At 50.3% G+C, this 5,000-nt stretch overlaps 1 protein-coding gene across 1 annotated transcript in view; it reads right to left on the bottom strand.

Annotated features, from left to right (window-relative positions):
• The window catches only part of plxna2 (plexin A2), a gene marked incomplete at its 5' end in the record, with an annotated part of 155,546 nt that overhangs the window by 131,900 nt on the left and 18,646 nt on the right, over positions 1–5,000 (bottom strand). The gene's annotated exons all lie outside the window — the stretch shown is intronic.

Here is a 5,000-nt window from a genome sequence, read left to right as displayed (position 1 = left end):
GCGAGCCAAAGACAGAGTGCTGAGCAGCTGGGCCCGGCTGGGCCCGGCTGGCCCGCAGAACCCGGCCTCTCTGCCATCACTGGGCTTTTGTCCGCACCAGCGCATCTGTCCACCTAGGTAGAGCCTGCACAAACACTGACACACAGAGAGGGGACAACGTGCCATGCCCCTTTTCACCAGCAGGTGCAACGTCCAACGTCACCACACAAATATATGACTGCAGACAGTATAATAACTGTGTCAATAAATGTAATTAGTGAGAATGACGGGGGCCATTTTCCAAACCGGCGAGTGTGAAGTCCAGCTTTATTCATGAAAAATGTATGACTCCAGTAGAATTGTGTTTATGCCACTAAAGTCCCATTACCGGCAGTAATTGGACTTTCCCCCCCAAAGCGAGTGTAAAGTCCAACTTGATGAGACTGCAGCATCGCTGTGCAAACAGCAAAGCCATTGTTAGCATTGTGCTATAGCTTGTTGTCCTCTAAACGCAGACTCCAGGGAGAAAGCAGGGTGTTCTTTGAAGGTAAAACACGTTGGACGTGAACAGGTGCGCTGAGTGCAAAACAAACACAGAGGGGTGTCGGACTGCCTCATTTGAATACAGAGCAAACATCCTTGTGTTTATGCTGATGTGTGATTTACATTAAATGTGCAGAAACACAGCGGGTTACAGATTTGAATACAATGGACAACACAAAGAGCCACTTCCTGGTCCTGACAGGAGACAGCCATCTTAGTGGCAGAGGTGCCAAAGTGGTGCGTCTCCACAGCCAGATGGCTACTGAGTGTTGGGAGTCAGTCGGGGCACAGAGCATGTGGGGCCTCCAGTTTGGCATTTTTGGCCGCGGCCATCTTGGTTCTCGCGCACTCCTCCTCCTCCTACGCCGCCTGCTATTGGTCTGTGATCGGAGAGCTGCGTGATCACTGGACAGGCGACCTGTCAATCAATCATGCCCAAAACATAGTATTTTTGATAGTCTATTTTACCCTAAAATGGTGAGTTATATAAAAACTCACCCCTGTACAGTTGTCGTGAAAAGATGAAAGAGACCAAAACCGTTTCTTGAACCAGGCTGTACACGATTTATTTCTGCTGTAAACACGGGCATTTTAACATGGGGGTGAATGGGGGAATGACTCCCTTCTGCAGGCGGACTCAAGTGGCCATTCAAAAAACTACAATACAGTCTTTTGGTATTTCCACATTGGCTTTATCTGTCCAAGCTTCAACTCCCCCCTTGCATAACACGCACTGTCAGTTTCTATATGTCTGAATACAGTACAGTGTGTGTGTGTGTGTGTGTGTGCGTGTGTGTGTGTGTGTGCATGTGAGTGTGTGTGTGTGTGTGAGAGTGTGTGTGTGTGTGTGTGTGTGTGTGTGTGTGTGTGTGTGTCTGGCTGTGTCTGTCTGTTACTATCTGTCTGCCACACATGGTTCTGTTACACCACATGGTCTTCAGTCTGTTCATGCAGAGGTCCAGAGGCCTGTGTGTGTGTGTGTGTGTGTGTGTGTGTGTGTGTGTGTGTGTGTGTGTGTGTGTGTGTGTGTGTGTGTGTGTGTGTGTGTGTGTGTGTGTGTGTGTGTGTGTGTGTGTGTGTGTGTGCACGTGTGTGCGTGTGTGTGTGTGTGTGTGCGCGCTTGTGTGCGTGTGTGTGTGTGTGTGTCTGTGTGTGCGCGTGTGTGTGTGTGTGTGCGTGTGTGTGTGTGTGTGTGTTTGCATGCACACGCGTGTGCCAAGCGTCCCGTGGCGCCGCTCCACTCACACCTGCATGTCAGTGGGTCAGTGGGAGTGTACATGTGACACACTGACACAAACAGCAGCAGCGCCACACAGGAGACAGACAGAACAGAACAGAACCCAGGCCCGGCCCGGGAAGGCTGAAGGCGGTGGAACGCTTTGGATAGTTTGACATTGACATAGATTCATTTCCAGACTGACGCCTCTCTTTCACTGTCCTGGTTAGGAGTGAGCAGCGCGTGCACATAGCGACACACCCTCCATTCAACCCAGAAGCTGGGTTTTCATCAGAGTCTGTTGGTTTAATGATGATGCATCGAAGGAGGAAAACGGGTTAACAGCAAAATGTGAAAACATTGCCATAAAATCACCCCGAAAAATGACACTCGTTTGAAGAGGAAAATGTTTTTTATGCTGAAGAAATTAAGCAATGAATAGAGAGCCAAAGTGAAACGTCACTTCCTGCTTCAGCACTGTACCAGAGATTTTCATCCGCCATTTATTTTCCCATAGACATGTCATAAAATGCTTATTTTATAAACTGTAAAATATCTCTCCATCACAACATCCTTGAGGAATATCGTACCCACTGGCGTTGTAGAGGTACGGCGCAAACTACTGCCAAGGGTGTTTCATTGTGTCATCTTTGGATGTTAGCATGAAATACGACCGGCATTAGCTGCCACTAAATAACAATAGCCACTTCGCCGATACTCATCAACGCTTGAAAGATTGATTCAGGGGGGTACGGTGGTGCAGTGGTAAGCGCTGTCGCCTCACAGCTAGAAGGTCCTGGGTTCGATTCCCACCTGGGACGCTGCAAGCGCTGAAGGAGTGCGACAGTGCGTGCCCGTCCGCATGTCCTCGAGTGCCCACCGCCCGGGTGGGGTCGTCAAAAGGGCCTTTCTGTGTGGAGTTTGCATGTTCTCCCCGTCGTGCCCCCTGGGGCTTTCCTTCATATAGGAACCCCTCACCAACAACATGCAATATCCTGGTCGCTGAATTGGTGCCTCTTCTGGTCGTAAAAATTTAAATTAGCACAAATGGGGGCTAAAAATGGGATAAAAAAATCGGGGGGGATGTTTAAGAGAGAGAGATTGATTGCCTGTGGACGTTTAGTCTAGATTCAGTTGGCAAAGCTGTGAGCTGCAATGTGTTTTTTTCAGTTTCTTTTAATGTGTTTTGTCTTTGCTCCTCAAAAGAGCAATAACCCTCCACCTGTCTGCAGCCCTGAGGCAACAGAGAGGAGGGCCTCCCGGACAAAGACCTCCACACACACACTCCTGTTAGATTAACCCCATGACACCCCCAACAAACTGTGTGCGTGTGCACGTGTGTGTGTGTGTGTGTGTGTGTGTGTGTGTGTGTGTGTGTGTGTGTGTGTGTGTGTGTGTGTGCGCGTCTGTTGATGTGTGCATCTGTTGATGTGTGTGTCTGTTGATGTGTGCGTCTGTGTGTGTGTGTGTGTCTCCCTCTAGCTCCAGGACAAACAGGTGGTCTGCTGTAATGAGCTGCAGACTGGGTCACATCAGCAGCAGAAGCTGGGACTGATGACAAACGGGCCCACCAGGACCAGGAGGAGCATGGAGGAGCATGGAGGAGCATGCCTCGCCTCGGCTGGGCGTGTCTCTGAATCCCTCTTAAAGGGATACACCACTTTTTTGGAAGTTTAGCTCATTTGCCACACCCCCCCCCAACATGCACCATGCCTTACCGCCACTGTCCACTCAGTTCACAGTGAGCTACAGTCGTGAAGTTAGTAATTATCACCATAGAATGGAGGCTAATGGTACAGCTGTTAAAAATCTGCCAAAACACACATCTCACGGTGCCAAAATACATGTTGTGCTTCAGGTACTCACCACACGATGAAATATTAATCCAAAATGCACATAATCTGTCTTTTTGGAAGGAAAAGAGGTCGGCGGCCATGTTTGGAAAGTAGTGCCGGCTACCTCTTTTCCTTCCAAAAAGACCAATTATGTGCATTTTGGATTACTTTCAACAACAGAGGCCCCCAGCAGCACAGTGAAAGGGTTACAGTGTGGAGGAGACAGCTGTCAGCAGGGGGCGGTCTCGCGTGGGGGGGGGGGGGGGGGATCTGGGGGGGGGTGTGTCCCTTATGGAGCGGTGTCTAAAGACAGACAGACAGACACAGGCTGCGCCGCTGTCAGCTGATACACACTGAAACAAAACACACAGGGAGACGGAGAAAAGACCTGAAAAGAAACATAGAAAAGGCAGAGGAGGGAGAGAAGGCGATCTGTGTGTGTGTGTGTGTGTGTGAGAGAGAGAGAGAGAGAGAGCGAGAGAGACTATTGATGTTGAGGCCAGCACGGGCCAGTAGTGGAGGTGAGGACGGGGTGAGGGAGGGGGGAGGTGAGGGAGGGGTGAGGGGGGATGGGGGGGTGAGGGGGGGTCACAGCAGCTGTTGCCCAGCACACGCTACAGTCACTCAACACAGCAGGCGTGCACAATGAAGCCCCTTCTCTCCCACTGAGCTGTGTGTGTGTGTGTGTGTGTGTGTGTGTGTGTGTGTTTGTGTGTGTGTGTGTGTGTGTGTGTGTGTGTGTGTGTGTGTGTGTGTGTGTGTGTGTGTGTGTGTGTGTGTGTGTGTGTGTGTGTGTGCTCACACGTGCACACCACCATACGGAGGTGCACGTACTGGTTCCTGTGTTTTCATGGAAGACAAAGGAGCACTGCATGTGATCTAATATCGCCTCCAACTTTCTCTCTCTCTCCTCTCTCTCTCTGTCTGTCTCTCTCTCTCTCTCTGTCTGTCTGTGTCTCTCTCTCTTTCTCTCTCTCTCTCTCTGTGTGTCTCTCTCTCTCTCTCTCTCTCTCTCTGTGTCTCTCTCTCTGTGTCTCTCTCTCTCTCTCTCCGTCTGTGTCTCTCTCTCTCGTCTCCACGCAGACAGCTGACCTGAGCTAGCCCTGCAGCCGAGCGTGTTGCTGCGCTCAGCAAACGAATGGTAATATCATGTGTGCAGCAGAAGATGTCCTCAGCAGGGGGTTTGTAGCTGGAGTGGAGTGACTTCACCGCAGCAGCCTGGCTGACTGACAAGGGTTAAAACAACAGCTTTCTCTCTCTCTCTCTCTTTGGCTGCTGTTGAATAGCTCCGGCCTCCATTATTGCTGCCTTGCCTCAATCAAAGTGTGGGCTTAAGCCTGCGTTATTGAAACCTATAGGTTGATTTAATAGTGGGGTTTAGGCGCTGCTGTTATTATGCTGCTAGACGTTAAGCTGCACTACACACG

This window comes from Poromitra crassiceps (genome assembly GCF_964638095.1).
Source record: "Poromitra crassiceps genome assembly, chromosome: 20".
Taxonomy (NCBI): Eukaryota; Metazoa; Chordata; class Actinopteri; order Beryciformes; family Melamphaidae; genus Poromitra; species Poromitra crassiceps.
The sequence above is the reverse complement of the archived record's forward strand: the minus strand, read 5'-3'. Positions and strand labels throughout refer to the sequence as shown.